This window comes from Hemiscyllium ocellatum, chromosome 23, assembly GCF_020745735.1.
Source record: "Hemiscyllium ocellatum isolate sHemOce1 chromosome 23, sHemOce1.pat.X.cur, whole genome shotgun sequence".
Taxonomy (NCBI): Eukaryota; Metazoa; Chordata; class Chondrichthyes; order Orectolobiformes; family Hemiscylliidae; genus Hemiscyllium; species Hemiscyllium ocellatum.
The window spans coordinates 39823257-39843005 of NC_083423.1; the positions used below are offsets into that span (position 1 = coordinate 39823257).

Consider the following 19749-nt stretch of genomic DNA (forward strand, 5'->3'; position numbering starts at 1 on the left):
GAAGTTATATCAGACTTCAGTCTCCCCTTTCTGTCAGGTCCCGAGAAAATCAGTGCCTCAAGGCCGTAACGCATTAGCATCTGACACTTCACAGAAAGCTCATATACCAGCCCTAATATGACTGTTTTGTAAGAATAGTTAACAGCAGAGATAATTTCACAAGCATGAGTAATATTACCTTATGTAGAAGCCATAACATCCATAAAATATGCATGGGACAGGTCCTTGTGGTGATAAAAGAATTAGCAGAAAAATGTCGGCAAAATTAATTATGGCTTAATCTTCCAGCAGCTGTGAAATGTCATTATCACTTTCACCTGTAATCTGCTTGTATTTAGAACCTATTAGATGTAAAAGTGATAATTATATAACTGTTAATGTTAATAATTGACATCCAATACCCTTGAAATGTTGCTAACGGGTGTTGTGACTGTGGAGATACCATAAATTGCAGCATATAAGACAACCCAATTTTTCCAGTCCCAAAAATCATGGGCTGAATCTTGTGCTGCTTCTGAGAGTTGGAAGCAAGTCAGGCAGGGGAGCGTAATTGTGCGAGGTGCCAAAACTCAGGTAGCAATGGCGGGGAGAAAGTTTGAGGTTCTCACATCTTCAAATACAAGTTGACTTTTGCTAACTGCAAGCATCAGAAAGTCCTCGAGCATTCATGCAGGTTCGATAAAATGTCCACATGTGAGTTAAGTTCTATTTTCCAATTTAAACTTTTATGTATCTTCTGCATTTGAGATGCGCAGCAGGTTATTATCGTTGTTGGAGTGAGTAACTGCTTTGATCCATCTGGGAAATGGGTATCTATGCCAGGCTAACATGGACATCCAGCAACAGGTGATAATAAAGAGAGAGAGCGAGCCTGAAGTGTGATGGGCAACAGGTGAAGAGTGCTGGTCAAAGATGCAAGTCTGTCTGGCCATGAAAGAGAGGCAGACTGACAGGATGACAATGTTTAGCTGCAGATATCCACACATGGATGAGATCCTACGAGAATGAATGATTGTCTGAGTGCCCTTTAAATAAGCTTCGTGAATTTAAACCTGAGATAGCAGTGAGGTGGTGTTGAATTCTTGCTCACCCTGCTACAGGATTCACTCCATGATCATGCATGTATTATGAACGGACAACCACCAAGAAAATCTGACCCACTCACAAGCAAAAGCAGTGAACACTCACTTCTGTGTCTGTTATTAAACTTAGCACCAGAACAGACGATTACACCCACATTTTTACACAGAGTACATAGTCAATGTCCATTTTCAGCCACAATATGTTATATTCCCATTATTAGTTAACTACAGGTTTTCAGCTCATAAGTGCATGTTTTACTTTTTGAGATCTTATAAATGTATACTAGGGGTCTAGTGGGCAATATGAACTGTATTGAAAAGCTGCACATGTCTTTAAGATAGGCCCACATTTTGCATTGGATGCTGATGACACTTCAAAATGATAATTGCTCTTAGCTCATTCCAAGGTTCGCTTTTATACTCAGGATAAAAGTTGACTTCATTTTTTGAAGTTTTGTTTTTGGCACTCCTCAGGTTAATTTTACACTTGTCTACAATATCTGTTTTGATTTTATATGAAACAGTACAATTACCAATACCTTAGCTTCAGGTCAGCATGTTTCTATTGGCAACTGTTTTGTTACTTGCACTGTAACCTTTGCATTAATTGCATACCATGAACAAAGGCCCTGTGTTGCTCAAAGATGGCAGTGCGTCATATGAAGACAAAAAGTGCATTTTCTTTCGGTACAGTTTCCCCAGCTGTGGACAGAATGGGATTAAATTACTGTAATTTGATGAAAGTGTCATTTAAGTGAAGCACATATGAGTATCTGCATTGGCAGCTGCCATCTTTGTTGTTTATACAGCAAACCTCTGCTGAAATCTTAATCTTGCTTGTTGAAGAGTTTGTTGTATCTTTTTACCATCAATGGATTAAAGACTTGGGCTTCAAGAGGCTCAATATTTCAGAGGACTTAATTTCAATTAATGTATAACTATTCCTATGTTTTAAAAATTTTTTGTCAAACTCCCATCAACCTTTGCCGTTATATATTCCTATTTCTGCACTTATTATAATTATTATTATACCTTTGTAGTATGTAATTCCTCCCTTCACTATCGGAGGTCCTGCAGCAATTAGTGCAATAATTTATCACAGAAATGCAAATATTAAGACAATAGTATAACTTCAAAAGGGGAACTGAATTAATTCTGCATTTTTGCTCTTTAATCATATTTTACTTAAAGACGATATGGAGGTGCCGGTGTTGAGCCAGGGTGGACAAAGTCAGAAATCGCACGAGACCAGGTCATAGTCCAACTGGTTCATTTGAAATCACAAGCTTTCAGAGAAAATCACTTGATGAAGGAGCAGCCCTCTGAAAGCTTGTGATTTCAAATAAACCTGTTAGACTATAATCTGGTATCATATGACTTCTCACTTAAAGATTATACTCAGCCTTAAATTTCCAAGTATAAGTTTATGAAATTATTTGCAATAATAATAAAGTTTAGGCAATATGATATGGTTTTCTTAATTAGAAAGTCAAAACAATAGCAATAAAATTAACTAAGATCCCTGCTGACTTCACCTCAGCTTATTTACATCTTACACAAACTAATGAAAATGACTGGCGCTTGCCAAAAACCTCTTTTAGTAAGTTACTTATACAGAACAACAGTGTCTGCAGAGATCGACTTATGATGTTGTTGCCTCAGGAACTGAGAGTAACTGTGCACCTGATGTGCAACATTACTGGGCAGCCTTTGTGAAAATTGTACAATGATTTTTCCATAATGTGACATATGCTGTTTTAGTTCAAAATGAGCACTGAATGGAAAGCCATCAGCAAAACAAAAAGTATTTTTAAACCGCGGTGTACATTTCTGCATTTAACTGTCCAGCCTTCTTTACCTGGTTAGATAATGAAAGGGCAAAGTCCAGTCAAACATATGCCAGTGTTCTATAAGCAGGCAGTGGTTCTTCCAAGCCCAGCTTCTAACCCATGTTGCATTCCCAGTATATCAATTTTCAATGAAAGTCAATAGCTATCAATGGATAATACCATTAACCTTACTGCTTTACATTTTTCATTAAAACATAAATTATATCTTATGGGTGTTATGCAAAGCAAAAGCAATTATCTAGATTACACAAAGTATAGGAAATAACTGACCTCAAGGCAAAATACTTATGAAACATATTCTCAAGCTTTGCATTGCAATGTTTTCTTGTTTTTAAGAGTTGTAGCAAAGGGGTTACTGTCAGGTCCAGTACTCACCAATGCCAAAATGGAGCTTTTTGCAAATGTATAATTGTTTAATATGGTGTCTGACATAAAATCTTCTTAGTTTTCCTTAATTAGTTTCCCTTAGTACTCTTAGGTACTTGCTCTTGGTGACATTTCTGAACAGTTACTTCAAATGTTGTTACGAGATCACCAAATTATGCATGAACCTGGATGAATTCCCAAATTAATTGTAGATAACACTGCCCAATTTAGTTGCGATCTTGGCAGCACGGTGGTTCAGTGGCTAGCACTGCTGCCTCTCAGCACCAGGGACCCGGGTTCAATTCCAGCCTTGGACGACTGTCTGTGTGGAGTTTGCATGTTCTCCCCATGTCTGCATGTGTTTCCTCCGGGTGCTCCGCTTTCCTCCCACAGTCCAAGGATGTGCAGATTAGGTGAATTGGCCATGCTAAATTGCCCATAGTGTTCAGGGATATGTAGGTTAGGTGCATTAGTCCGGGGTAAATGTAGAGTAATAGAGTAGGGGAATGGGTCTGGGTGGAATACTCTTCGGAGGGGTTAATGTGGGGTCAAATGATCTGTTTCCACACTGTAGGGATTCTATGATTCTGGTAGGAGACCATTAGCTTTTTAAAAAAAAAATTGACAAAAGGTTGAGATGCAGAGGATTTTATACGAGACTAGGGTTAAATGCATTCCATGGTTTTGAAAGGAAACACTGCTTGACTGTGCATGTTGGACCAATAATGTAATCTACAATATATGTACAAGTTATTTCAAACACCTAGCTTTAACTTGGTGAACATGGTAATATACTGTGATTGAAGGTCCCACAGCCATATCTAATATAAAATACAATTGACAAATTCCACAAATTTCTCAGTAATCCAATCACTCTGTCCCAAAAGATGATGGCAAGTCTCATGAAACTTCAGGTAACAATTCTTTGTTTTTGCCAATCTGACTTTGAAATTAGCTCTTGAGCTCTCCTGTCCTGGACTGCCTTAATGGCTGCCTCAGTTTTGCTTGATTACTTTTCATCCCTGGATCTACACTCCCCTGGACTCCAAACACTGAACTCCAGTAAGTAATCAATGAGTTTCACCGAACTGGATCATTACTTTTCTTCCTCCCATCCTCCAATCATGCTCAGTTGCATCAAGCAGTCACTAACTGTAGCTTTCCAGTTCCCACTCTCAGCTATACTTGTTAGTGGCATCCTGCTTCTTGTGAGCTACCACAGTCTCCAAGAGTTTAAACCCTGATTGCAACACCTAGCTGTTTGTAACTCCTAGAGTTTAGCCTGAACTCTAGCAACACAGAAATATCAACTGCACCAAATTTCTTCTCACCCAGTTTCCTATGCAGAGCTCATTTAATTCATTTACATTCTCTGTGCGACAGCTAAAAGTCAGTACAGTACTTATAACATGGAGTCTGCTCTCTTTTTCCCTTTACATACTTTCAGTTCCATCCAGTAATCTTTTAAACGCATTCAGTGATCCTGAACTGTCCTGAGAAACACAATAAAAACCTCTGATATGGCTAGGTAGAATTAAATGTTGTCATCTAGCAACTCTGAGAATTGACTGTGCTCTGAATGGTAGTTTGCTCAATATAAAAACGTTGAAATAACTTGAGATTTTAATGATAACTTTCAGATTTGTTTGTGGAATGAATTACTGTGTTAGAGCAGATTGAGAGTGTAGAGAAGTGGGAAGAGTTCTCCCTATGTCCACACCAACATTCATCCTCCAATAAAGTCACAAAAACAGATCATTCATTCCCTTTCTGTTTGTGTGGTTTTGCTTTGGACGGGTTGGCTATTACATTTATTGAAGTATCAGTATTCATTATGAAAAATAATTTGCTGATGGAAAGTAATTTGAGATATGCTAAGGCTATGTTTCATTAATATGTCAATACATTGTGCATTGTTTGTTTCCCCAAGGTCAGTTTTCACCATGTGGGGAAAAAATTATAATTTGGAATTTCAGCATAGACCAAGAATATATGGGATCAAGGGTGCTTCCACATGTCCTACTATTTGGTCAAACTACCTACTTGTATATCTCAATTGTCTGTTTTAGTCTTTTTTCCTTCCGAGATAGCTCATGATAAAACTGCTCGTCACTCCAAATAATTTTAATCAACAGACAAATGGCTTTAGCATCAAACATCTGTATAAAAACAGCTCCTTAAACAGTTGGCCAGAGGCATCTTTTTTTGTGGTGGAACTAGCCACTAATGTCAGTTTCCAAAATTGGAAACATTTTGTCACAGCTTGATACTCTATGGGGCAGTCTTGTGGCAAACCACTAGTTCTCCTGATGTCAATAGATCAAGTGCTGGCTGGGGACACACATCAAACCCATATCTTGCATGCCTGTGCTATCCATTGGCTTCATTTTTAATATTGCACTTTCTGAAAGATTTTCCATAATGTGAACTGAAATCACAAATGCGCTAAATTACTCCCTTGGGTCTATGACAGTAATTACGAGAAAAATATTCTGCACGATTACAAGCTGCTTGTTCCTAAACAGAGAAAAACTGTGCCATCAGCAACTTTTACTGAGTATAGTCAAGAAATTATGAAAGGTGGTGTCTTCTTTAAATCTGTTTGCAAAGTGCTATGGGAAGTTTGTCATTTCATAATGGTATCATTTGCTAATAACATATCACAACACATTTTGCATCTTGTTATGCCTTTATGTTTGCAAAAATAAAGTTTACAAAACATTTTTCTGTTTAAAAATTTGAAATTATTTCAAAATGTCAGAATGCAAAATAATTTCCTAGGTTTATAATGGAAAAGCTTCCCAAGATTTTAGCAAATTTTAGTGTTGTTCATTGACCTCAACATAATTTTCTATGTTTGATGAAGATGTACATGAATGCTAGTTTGAAAAGCAGGGAATTTTATTGTTTATGATCATAGTCTCTTCATATTTTTCAATTGGCTGCAACACTGGGTTTTTAACAATAGATTGGAGTAGTCAATACTGCCTGAAGATGTTGTGAAGATATCAAGCAAATATTGCTTAATGATACAATGTCAGTATGTAACTTACTCTGCTGATACTGAAGAATCAGTCATAATTTCATACTGTCAGTGGGGACCAACATAATCAGACAATAATAAAACCTTCCTTATCATACAGATCAATTTTCATCTGTGGTCAGTTTTCAGTATTGCTTTGAAAATGAGTAGCTGCCAGAGTTACACTTGACAACTGTATTTGACAATGCATTTTAGAAAAACGAGATGTAGATTAGGGAAGCCTTACCCAGTGGTTATCCAACTCTGCTGAAAGCATGGGCTTTTCTTGCTTTTTGAGAGGTGAGGATGTGGGTGGATAACATTTCAGCTGCTGTGTTTGGGTCAGAAAGAGCAGCTCCATATGTGGGAAATAACTGTATCGACTTTTCCAAAAATAATGTTCCAAATGAAATTATTGGATAATGCCATTCTGCATTTGAAAGGTCCACTTGAATGTTTTTGTTAAAAGGTGTTAAGATTTCTTCAATTGAGAGTCTTTTGCATTGGTGATGCACTCTTGGAAGAAACTAGGGTCGCCATTTGCATTTTTACTGAATGGAATATGTGAAGGTGTATTTTGATAGTTTGGACAGTGTATTTGATATCAGTGATGGGGACAAGTGATTTTAAATAATCTTTATACATATCCTCTTAAAGTGAAGTAAGTTTGGAAATGGTTGAGTCAATAATTAGGTGCACTATTTGTTGGATTTTTACCATCGCCACAACCTTGATCAGGTATTACCAGCCAGCTGGAGAGCCTGAGAGTGTCACATCCTTTCCAGGATGGCCTGTCTAATTTCATGCTAAATAGGCATGGGTGAGACCACCAGTGGGTCTTGCCCTGGAATCAAGATTGTGAGCCGTGCAAGAGCTGCTGGTTGACTATAGGCCAGCAACTCTTTTACTCAACAGTGCCATGGTTGAGCAGGATAGTGGAGAACCTATGAAAGAAGTAAATGTTGAATTGTGTTTTGCAGGGAGGCAGGACATGGAAGTTTGACAAAAGATGGAAGAAATGTTGTCAGTCAGCACCTCTCTACCCAACGTCCAATCCCTTGAACAGATATTGATTGTTGCTGATTGACAAAGAAAAAGCCTTGTTCTCCCAAATATCGCATGCCCATGGAACACTGCGTGGCTTACTCCCAATGGGCTAAAGTGGTCCATGACAGTACCTCAATTAGCAGTAGGGCAGTAAGGTCACCCATGGGGCGAACAATCTTAGCTATTGAAGTGCACTTCCTTTTCCAAGTTCACTGCCTCTGGAAGCAGTTGTTGCCCTCTCTTTTGTAGTCATGGAAAATCTATGGATGGAAATATGCTGCTAATCTCCTCCATTTATTACTTTTAGATCTCCCTGTACAAGGCTAAATGGTTGCCCTCATGAGTAAGACTAAACCTTTGTGTGGTTGGCTAGTTTGTCTACTTATTGTCCTCTGGGCCATTTTCCTGGAGGTAGGATCACAGTCAACAGAATTACCATCCCTTAAATGATGAGGAGCCAATTAAAGGAGGGTAATGTGTCTGTTCAGGCCTGGAGACTGTGAGATATCAGGGACAGGCCAGCTACTTGGACATAGCCTCCAAGGGCCCAAGTGGAGAAGCAGGTGATCGTGGGCCTTTGAGGCTTTCCATAACCCGCTTCTGATGTCATATTTGAATTTAAAAACCTTTAAAACTCAGAAAGCTGGTCAATATAAGATCTCCCACTTGAACTGCATGCTCCACCTACTTTGCAACTAGAGAGCACCATATTGACCTTCCAGCATAGAGAGACTGTCTGTCATCTTTAATTGGATGATGAACTTGCCTGTGGGGATGGGGGTTTGGAATCACTGCCAGGTCGCTGTTGCCCCCACAGGGAGGGGCTCAAATGACAAATATGAGCCTGACATTAGCGTCTCCATCCAAAATCCTGCTGTGGGGTCCTGGCCGCACTACTCCCTTCAATCTTATTTTGTTGAATCGGTGACCTGCAACAGCTTTCTTTTGCAGAAGCAAGCGACACATTTATCCCTGACTGTGTCTGCTGCTGGCGTTGAGCACTAAAAATGGAAAAGTTCCCATTCCACAGTATTGATGTTCTTCCACTTGAAGAGCGTGTTACTGACCCAGAGAAACACAATATAAACTTGAATTGCCCTGTTCACGCCAAAAGGGTTTGGTGGTGGTGGGTGAGAAGTGTGTGGGGGGAGATGTGTGGGTGGGGGAGGGGAGTGAGTAGGGGGGAGAAGGGTGTGGGGTGAGGGGAGTGGGTGGTGAGGAAAGTGTGGAGGGATGAGAGAAGAAGTGTGATGGGGAGGATTTCCTTGTGGATTGAGTGCAGCCATATCAGAAGCATTTTATTTATAAATGCCGTTATCTGTGATAAAGACTTTTTTCTGCGTGTATCAAAGACTATAGTTTGTCTTCCTCAACTGGACTCTAAATTGACTGATTAAACACCGCAGCCCAAAGGTAAATAGAAGTGACCGATACTGCTGCAGTTTTCCTTGATGGATGAGCTCTTGCATTTCAATGAATAATTCTCCATCACAGTGGGGAAACCTCACTTAGCTGCCAGGTCTGAGTGCTAGCCTCTGATTAGTTGCCTGTAATCTTGGCAGCCAAATGTCAGTGCGCAATTGTATTGTCATCAATTCATTTCAGTGAAATCTGGGGGCTGCTTTTGTGGGGATTCCACAGTCAGCATGGTTTTGCTTTGTACATGTGTGGATCATGGAAGCAAAAGGTCACTGACCTGATTCCTAGCTTTTGAGCAGGAGGTGGTTCAAAGTATCCCATTAACCAGACATACTCGCTTAAACAGGAAAATCATTAAAATCAGATTTTGCACTGAAATTTCTGCCAAAGATGCCAGCTGATAAGATTACACCCACAACTTGTCCTTGCCTATCTAACATGATTATCCCCCAGTCTGCTAAAGTAGGTTTTCACAAGGAGGATTGCAGATTCTTTTCATTATTTTTTTTTGGTCTATAAATGGTCGAGTAATTTGTAATTTTGGGTTATTTTCTTTCTATAATCTTCCTTTCCTTGGTGTTGTTGCTGCAATTTAAATAATACCAGACAATGTATTGGTGTTGGGGATTGATTTGGAAGTTCCAAATATAGTGTATGAAACTAATATTGGAGATGGAGATTCAAGAGGGAACCAAAAATGCTGTGATTTTACTTATTCAACACTAACGGCCCATGTTGTGGATGTCTCCAGAACTGGACGTGTCAGAGGAGAGATCTCCGTGCCATGTCTACTTTGACAAGATTGCATCATTTACTGCAGGATAACTTGCAGACATACTGAGAAAGAGAAAGTGAGGAGTGCAGATACTGGAGATCCGAGTTGAAGAGTGTGATGCTGGAATAGCACAGCCGGTCAGGCAACATCCGAGGCGCAGGAGAGTTGAAGTTTCGGGCATAAACCCTTCATCTGGGCTTTTTGAGAACAGGGACAATTCTTCCCATACGAGTAAAGGTTACCAGCTCAAGAAGAAACCAAATCATATTGTCTGCAGCATACACATGGTATCAGGCACATGACAAATTTTGGAAGATAGGACACTTTTGTTAGATCAGGCATATCTTATTAAATGGGGAAGCTGGCTTAAGAGGTTGAATGACCCATTCCTGCACCTTATTCACATATCCCTTGGTGTAAGAAGAGAAAACATTAGTTTGCCTGGGTTCCAGAGCAGAGCAAGGCACTGTGGAAGTTATTACACCATGTGAGTATTACAGCTTATTCAGTCAGTTTGCTGGGTATGTGATCAACAAGGAATTCAACTCGGTCTGACCACAGAAACGTTATTGTTCGTGTCAGTGGCTCTTATCCAAAGCCCATGGTGATGCTAATTTTTGGAAGGAGATGAAACACGGGTGGTTCTGGAGACACTGGAACTAACCTTTATATGTATGACTGCTGATCTCACTGTGAAAACCTCAACAGAAGAACAATGTTCAGGTTAAAATTCACACAACACCAGGTTATAGTCCAACAGGTTTAATTGGAAGCACACTAGCTTTCGGAGCGATGCTCCTTCATCAGGTGGTAGTGGAGGTACCGCCTGATGAATGTACAGGTTGGTTGCCATTTGTCAGCTGCTACCTTCACATATAAGAATTGGCGCAATGAAAGTGTATTATCCCAACAGACAATCCTTGTGTATAATGCTTTAATGACATTTTTCACAGTGGTGAGGGAATTATCCACATTGGTGGGAGCTAGCTTGATGGATCCACAAGAAATTTGAGGAGAAGTGAAAAACCATTTCTTTTATTTCCTCTTCTCATCAAGAACACCATTTGCAGTCGTGTACTAAGGACATGAGTAACTACAATGTCTCCATGCAGCTGTATTAGAAATAGGGTGATGTTTATTCCTTTGATACATTCGCTGCAGCATTTCTTCCAACTGTTCAACATCAATGGCTTCCTTGTACTGTGGTGAACAATTATCGTGTTCCTGTCACTGTGATTTCCTGTTTAATGGTGAGCTGCAGCCTTGAAGGGATTCTGTCTTCCGATGTGCCATCTTGATTTATTCTGTGCTAAGATCTCTGAGGACCAGTTCCACCACAGAACACACCAGACGGCCTCCTTCTTTAGAGACCGCAATTTTCCTTCCCATGTGGTTAAAGATGCCCTCCAACGCATCTCGTCCACATCCCGCATTTCCGCCCTCAGACCACACCCCTCCAACCGTAACAAGGACAGAACGCCCCGGTGCTCACCTTCCACCCTACCAACCTTCGCATAAACCAAATCATCCGCCGACATTTCTGCCACCTCCAAAAAGACCCCACCACCAGGGATATATTTCCCTCCCCACCCCTTTCCGCCTTCCGCAAAGACCGTTCCCTCCGTGACTACCTGGTCAGGTCCACGCCCCCTACGACCCACCCTCCCATGCTGGCACTTTCCCCTGCCACCGCAGGAACTGTAAAACCTGTGCCCACACCTCCTCCCTCACCTCTATCCAAGGCCCTAAAGGAGTCTTCCACATCCATCAAAGTTTTACCAGCACATCCACTAATATCATTTATTGTACCCGTTGCTCCCGATGCGGTCTCCTCTACACTGGGGAGACTGGGCGCCTCCTAGCAGAGCGCTTTAGGGAACATCTCTGAGACACCAATCAACCACAGCGCCCGTGGCCCAACATTTCAACTCCCCCACCCACTCTGCTGAGGACATGGAGGTCCTGGGCCTCCTTCACCGCTGCTCCCTCACCACCAGACGCCTGGAGGAAGAACGCCTCATCTTCCACCTCGGAACACTTCAACCCCAGGGCATCAATGTGGACTTCAACAGTTTCCTCATTTCCCCTTCCCCCACCTCATCCTAATTTCAAACTTCCAGCTCAGCACTGTCACCATGACTTGTCCGGACTTGTCCGACCTGCCTAGCTCCTTTTCCACCTATCCACTCCACCCTCTCCTCCCTGACCTATCACCTTCATCTCCTCCCCCACTCACCCATTGTACTCTATGCTACTCTCTCCCCACCCCCACCTTCCTCTAGCTTATCTCTCCATGCTTCCAGCTCACTGCCTTTATTCCTGGTGAAGGGCTTTTGCCCGAAAAGTCGATTCCGCTGCTCGTTGGATGCTGCCTGAACTGCTGTGCTCTTCCAGCCCCACTGATCCCAAATCAAGAGAGCCTTTCCCATCATCCAAAGTGGCCCTGGCTTCAAATTACTCGCGAAGTAAAACTGTGCTGTGCCACATTGTTGCTGAACTGTCAGAATTGGAGTTATCATTTTAAAAGATGCAGTTAGGTGCACAATTGCAGATGTTTGCTTATTTTTATATGGTATTTGGCTTGCTAATTAATCATCATATTTGTTAACTTGATAATAATTGTGATCTGCATTATTATCAGGCCATTACTTTGTGGGAAATAAAATATGGTTAGCTTACATATGTGGGAATTGGCAAGTATGCTAAATCATGAGGGAATCTAATGCAACAATGTTTCAAAAAAGTAGACAGTCCCCAGGCTTCTGACATTCAACAAAGCCAGCTACTTGCTGGTCTAGAAGAGAAATGTCCTTGACCAATAATAAATGGTCTGGAAAATATGAATTAGAGATAAGAAAGAAATAATTATACTTCTGAAATTACACCAAGCAATGAATTGTGTCCTAAGCAAGCAAGGTTTTTGTGAACTATTTAATGCTCTAACAGATTAGAGACTAACATGCCAGATGTCACCAACGGCAACTTGAAATAACTTACATTAGTAATGCAATGCAGTGATAAACTTCACAACCACAAATATCTTGCTTTTGTAATCTTTTCCAAAATTGTCCACACTTTCTTGAATATTCCAAACTTTAAAAACAAACTTTCACATTTTCTAAATTTACAAGTCTATAATTTCCAACCAAAGGTAAGTGAGTAATGCTGAGTGAACATGTCTGGAAAGTATTAATACCAGAATTTGTTTAGGTTAGTTCAGTTGCATTTTTATTGAAGAATGAAGGTGAAAAGGGCGAATAACGATTACTGCAGCCAGCAGCAAAAGCAACAAGTATTTGAGGAATTGGACTTTGCTTGCCACATTAGCTATCAGCTGACTATGCTGGAGATCTCATTGGCTGACTGGTTTGGCACTGCATTATAAATGTGCAAATGTTTTCATTGAGAAAGTTGTTGGGTTTTCCATAAACCCTGGCAAATCATTTTGGGTGCTAGTGATTGCACACTACACCTTGGAAGAGACTGTGACCACATAGTTCTATCTTCCTGTCATCTCTTGTTGTGTTCAAGGTGATATCCCAGTTTTTCTAAACACTCTGATATTATAGTGATTCGACAGGACTGTATGCTGTAAGAGATAAGTGCAGCTATCACCTCTGTAGCAACAGTAAGAGCAATGTGAACACATCACATAGATATAGGCCTTCCTGCATTAGATGGTAAAGCGTCTCTTTCTCCCCTTTAATTAAATGCTTTTGTAAATGATCATACATTCTTTACAGATTCATGTAAATATATCAATAAAGCTATCTGTAGCTGATGGGGCACCAGCCACGTCCACTACAATAACTGGAAAGTAGCAATTATTACCTTCAAAATAAAGATGTCAGTTCAAACTGACATAAGATGTATAAGCAGTGAGACACCAGAAACCCTAAATTAACATTATTCAAGCTCACTTGCTATCTATTCATAATGTAATTATAATTGGGGCACTTAGTCATAAAGGAGATCGCAACACAGAATAATAAATGGGTCATGTTTCAAATCACCAACACTCTCCTAATGAAACTGCTCTAACACAGGAATGGCACAGATCGATTTGGTAATTTGTAGACCCAATTTAACAAAAGCATCTTATTACTGTGGTTTCATTTTCCTCTCGATAATTTGATCCCCCACCCTCTCACTCTTATGCTACCATTCACTTGGTGGGGATGATAGTCCTAAAAATACCTTTATCACCTAGAATTTTCTTTGAATAGCAGAAAATGTGCGGCTGTTGAAACTTAACTCTGGGAATAGTGCATTGATCCTTGAATAAAGGACCTGCACATGAGTAACAAAAGTTGAGTCTAATCACAAAACTGTCTAGTGCTCAATCATTTGGATTCAGAGAATATGGTAAATGAGCAATTGTGGCAGGAGGGTCTTCAATTCAAGTGCTGTATTTTCCATTTTTTTGGCTTTTAGAATTAAACCGATTAGACATCTATTAAAAACCTCCATTAAAATAGCATATAAGGAAACATCATAGGAATATGTTTTGAGTCTTGTGTTATTACTGGGCTTACAATTTGTGTGCCTGTATTTCTGACATCATTGGAAATTTACTGAATTGTCTCTTGCTAAACTTCCATTTGGTTGCTTAGGAACATACAGCAAGGTCAAGAATGTAATCAATCTCAAATTTCCATAAGTCCTTTTGCAAAGGCCTGTGTCTATGTTCGTAATAATTCATTCATAAACTATAATATCTTAATTGAGATATTCTACTGTTTTACAATAGATACATATTTCAAGAAATATTATTCTTTTATTAAGAAATTAGAAGATCTTGCAAAAACATAATGAACATTTTATTTTGTTGGAAGGAAAAATAGTTTTACTGTGTCTTTCATTATGCAGACCAGCCAAGGTCAGTCTGAGAAGATTAAACAAAATGCTTTTAGTTTAAATGTGTTTAGTACAAAATAAAGTTACCTTTTGCCTCTTCTAATCGTACTGCCTTCTGGCAAAATAGATCATGGGAATGTCCTATGGTCCCAGTATTCTTGTAATGAGCTGAGTAAACCTCAGGAACTCTATGCATCTTGTGAATAGGCAGTTCCTGCTTATTTCTATAAAGGTAACCACCTATGTCTCATCTTTACAGATCAACCTGCAGCTCACCTCTTATAATCTCCTTGGATTGTTAGTGTACTTTTCTCTGATGCTGTACCTCCTCCCCTTTGTTCTTATTTCCCAATCTTTTATTCCCTCACTCATTCCATTCCCTTTCTTTTTAATTCCAGTTTTTCCATCTCTCTTATTTTGTTTCCAGTGAATTTTTATTGGCAGTCACATCATTGGAGAGTGACAGCAATCTTAACCACCAACGGGATTACATTCAGCAAGGAGGATATTCACTTTTATCAAATTGATATTATTATAATTTAATTTATTCAGTATTTTACCATTTATACAATTTATTCAGTATTCCAAGATGGTGCTGGAACACAGTGACATTATCCTCTTTTCACTAGGTACAAGTGCCAATATTAAATAAATCCAAACTTCTTATCCGGAAATTGTCATTTGAACTGTATCGACAGCATGATGAGCAGTATAGTTCTCTACAAAATATGTAAATGCAGTCCTGACCAAGTTGGACATGTATTTTATCTCATTGAGCAGTGCTTCCACCAGTGGGTATGCAGAGCTTAAATTGTGGCCGTGTGCCTGTCTGTAGCTCAAATCTATTAGGCACTGAGGCCTAGATATCCATGCACATGTTCTTTGCCCAGCCAGCAAGCTCCTCCTTTCAGTGACTGTTGTCCTAACTCTAAGACTTTGTGTTGAATATGCAACATATATCTGCTTTCAGCAGGATGCTATCATACCAGTCATCTTGAGGCTGAAGGCAACCAAGTACAAACCAGGAAGCAAGCTTACTTGTAATCTTGAATTGCAAGTGCACAGGTGAATTGGGTAAAAAGCCAAGCCCACCTTTCTGCAAAAGATCAAGCTGTAGTATCTTATTATCTTTATCATTGTGTGTATATGCAAGATTATTGATAACTAGCTGGCTAACTGAAAGACACATCAGAGGGATTAGAGAAATTGTTCAGAGTGACAGCATGTAGAAAGTGGAGTCTCAAAAAGGTCAGTACTGGGACTACTATTGTTCAAAGTCGATATCAGAGATTTAGCCTTTGGAAACAAAACAACATTTCTAACTTTTCTGGTCAATTGAGAGGGACTGCAAAAGCTGAGGATGACGCACATAATTCAGTAAAATTAATGAATCATCATATAATTGGCAAATGGATTTCAACATGGGTCGAAACAAATAAGGTCATAGAAAATAGAAAGAAAAATCTAAATGGAGTAGAGGAGGAAAGGGATGTGGGAGTACAGTTACAATAAGCCCTAAAGATTGTGAGATGGTTTGATAAAACCATAAAGAAAATCAACCAAGCGCCGGAGATTATTTCTAGAGGGATAGAACAGAAATAGATGCGAGGTTGAACTTGCAATGAATCTTAGTTGGGTCACTTGGAATAATGTGCAGTTTAATAACAATTTCACCAAAGGATACAGAAGCTGAGGAAAGGGTGTGAAATTTATTTACAAAGATACGACTATCCCATTGAGATTAATATCTAGCAAGATAGGATGAATTGACTGAGTTTCTGTAATGTTGCAAAGAGAAGGCCAAATAGTGACCAACTACAGATCTTTGAAGGTGTGAAAGTTTTGATATAGTAATGAGAAGGTGGTCTGCATTTTAGAAAAAAATCAACAGTTCAGTTGCTGGGGATTAGACAACTTCAACACATGCACAAATCCATGCACACCTACCGCCACCACCACCCCTCCCCTCCCCCCTCCCCCCAACCGATGCCTACTGTTGAGGGTGTGCGAGCTATATAAATGAGCCATGGGGAATGCATAGTTACAGGGGCGGTGGGCTGCTCTTTTGACGCTCAGTGTGGACTCAATGGGCTGAATGGCCTGCTTTCCCATTGTACGGTTTCTATTCTATGAACAAGTACCTCAATACCATTGTACCCTTAAAGAGAAGATAAGTACTCTTTAAATGGCTGGAGCAGACTCACATACTCAGCTTATTTTGTCATTTGTTGCAATACTGGTTCCTTTTGCTGGTCATATGCCATATTTCCAGATCTCCCATCTCTCAGGCAGAATTCCAATGCCTCTGGAAAATTTAGCCATGTATTTCCACATATAGAGAAGAGCAAAATTGGACATCATAAATGTAGGGAGGTCACCAAATCATCTAGTGGGAAGTCCAGAAGACATGTTTTCAGTGATAAATTGGTGGAACCATCAAACTCAGTATCATAAAGAATAGTTGAGGTGAATAGTATAGATGCCTTTAAGACAAAGCTGTATAAGTAAGCATGAGGGAATTGAGGATTGTGCTTGATAATTAGATGAAGGATAGAAAGAAGCTGTTGTTTAGCATAAATGCCAGCATCGGCGCATTGGGTCACACAGCTTGTTCATATGCTCTACATTCTCTGTGAAAGATTTTGTACTATTGAGGGCTAAAATAGAACTATACATCATCCTTTCTCACAAGCTTTCAATGACACAGCAAACTGCTTTGATTGTTCTGGTAATTAGTCATTATAAGGGGCAGATGATATATTGGCTACATCACTTAGCAGTTCCTGAATATATCAAATCTTGTGGTTAAGATTGTGTCATGTTCAACATGCTTTATTTTGCCTTTGAGAGTATTCCAACAGAATAGGATTGTAAGAATATCAAAGCAAGATTGTAAATATTTACACTGTGCTATTTTAATCTGCTAAAAATATTAAAATAGCAGAAAAAAGTAAAGGCTATTGCTACTTTATCCAGTAATTTAATCTGTTCCATATTTGAATCTATCTCTTCCTGTAAATTGAATGGGCAGTTTTGGACTGAGATGAACCTTGCCCTGAGTATTTCCAGAATTTTCTGTCTTTTTTACAAATTTCTAGCACCCACAGTATTTTGTTTTTGTACTTGTGTTAAATTCAATGTTACTGTTCCTCCAATGTACATTCCACTGTTGTCTTCAATAATATTTCTGTTGGTCTTTTGTATATTGTTCACCTTCATTGCTTTCGATATTTTTTTGTCCATGTTTCATCAGATACATCACTTATATTGGCGTATCTTTCTTTTGCAACTCAATATTGTCTTTGGTTTACTTCATCAGCATCAATGCTCTCTTTGTCGCTGGACGATTTCACCCTTTCCCTCCACCAACACCTTAATAAACTCTTCCCCGGTGTTGGTGCGAAGGATTGTAAACTTCAGAAAGATTGAGATACTAACCCCCAGATCCTTGTTTCCCTTAGCTGTATTCTGATCCTATCCCTCCTTACAGCTTTACCTTTCATAACATATTTATTATCCTCTTTTGGCTGTCCCCTCTCTTAGTCCTCAACAAAAGTCACAGTTTTATCCTCTTCGTATCTATTGCAATAGATTTTGAGCTGAGCTCTTCTGTCACTTCAGCCTACCTGGTTATTTCTCTGGCCAGGAGTCTTCCCCTGCAGAGTGGATCATGTCTTTCATTTTCAGAACTCCTGGACCTCTTCTTCGAGCCTCTCTTGGACGTTTCATTGGGATCTGTCCACATGACACTTGTCGGTTCAATTTCTCTACATCTTTCACCCATTGTATGTTGTAGAGGAGACATCTTCAACTATGGCTTTCAAAAGGGCCCTGGATAATTACCTGCAGAGGTAAAATTTGCAAAGCTACAGAGAAAAAGCGGAGGACTGGCTGAGTTGTTCTTGCAGAAAGCTGGCACAATGGGCTGAATGGCCACCTTCTGAGTTATTGTAACAAAACTGCAATTGTACTAATTAGATTAGATTAGACTTACAGTGTGGAAACAGGCCCTTCGGCCCAACAAGTCCACACCGACCTGCCGAAGCGCAACCCACCCATACCCCTACATTTACCTCTTACCTAACACTACGGGCAATTTAGCTTGGCCAATTCACCTGACCTGCACATCTTTGTGACTGTGGGAGGAAACCGGAGCACCCGGAGGAAACCCACGCAGACACGGGGAGAACGTGCAAACTCCACACAGTCAGTCACCTGAGTCGGGAATTGAACCCGGGTCTACAGGTGCTGTGAGGCAGCAGTGCTAACCACTGTGCCACCGTGCCACCCAAATGTATATTGTTGTCATTATCTGTTAATGTTAGCGTTTCTGTCTCTGAGTACAGACTGTAGAATGGGCTATCTATACTATATCTAGTACAACCCAGTGGCTAAAGGGAAGTTATTAGTCCTGAGGCATTCACAACATATGAACTTCCAGGATCTTTTCAGAGGTGCATGGGCTTTTCAAAGGGAGCTCTCATTTGTGCTGAGCATGAACAAACAATGTTGGGATAAGGTTTGCAACAATTTGCTGTATTGGTTCAATTCAGTTCAGCGATTTCTCTCGCATGTTTATTAATGCAATCATCCCAGCCCAAACTTCAGATAATTTCCTTGTTTTTATTGAATATTGGCACCTGTTGGAAATCTTCTTGACCTGTTCTCAATGTGAGAGGATTGTGTTCTGAAGCAGATTCCTTCATGTATCCCCTTCCGATTCAAGAGTGGAACATTTTAAACATATAAATTCAGTATGATTAGATTGGATTCCCTACAGTGTGGAAACAGGCCCTTCGGCCCAACAAGTCCACACAGACCCTCCGAAGAGCAACCTATCCAGACCCATTCTAATCTATCCAGACCCTAACTAATGCGCCTAACGCTACAGGCAATTTAGCATGGCCAATTCACCTAACCTGCACATCTTTGGACTGTGGGAGGAAACCGAAGCACCTGGAGGAAACCCACGCAGACATGGGGAGAATGTGCAAACTCCATACAGACAGTCACCCAAGGCTGGAATTGAACCTGGGACCCTGGTGCTGTGAGGCAGCAGTGCTAACCACTGAGCCACTGTGCCGCACAAAATTGCTCTGGATCTCAAAAGCAGAAGTGAAATCTTTCAGTACTGTAAGGCCTTGCTAATCAGAAATCCTTCACTATGCCTGATGAAATGAAAATCCAATGGACACAAACATTATCAGATCCATGCTATTTAAAATAAATCATTCAGTTGAATAAAAGAGAGATTGGTTAATTGGTATTTTTCTTATTGTTATAAAAGAAATTGGGCAGAATTGTTAATTAAATACAACCTGCCCTTTATCC

The 19749-nt window shown here is 40.0% G+C and overlaps 1 protein-coding gene across 9 annotated transcripts in view; it reads left to right on the forward strand.

The window, feature by feature from the left end:
- The window catches only part of anks1b (ankyrin repeat and sterile alpha motif domain containing 1B), an 815114-nt gene that overhangs the window by 686853 nt on the left and 108512 nt on the right, over positions 1-19749 (forward strand). The gene's annotated exons all lie outside the window — the stretch shown is intronic.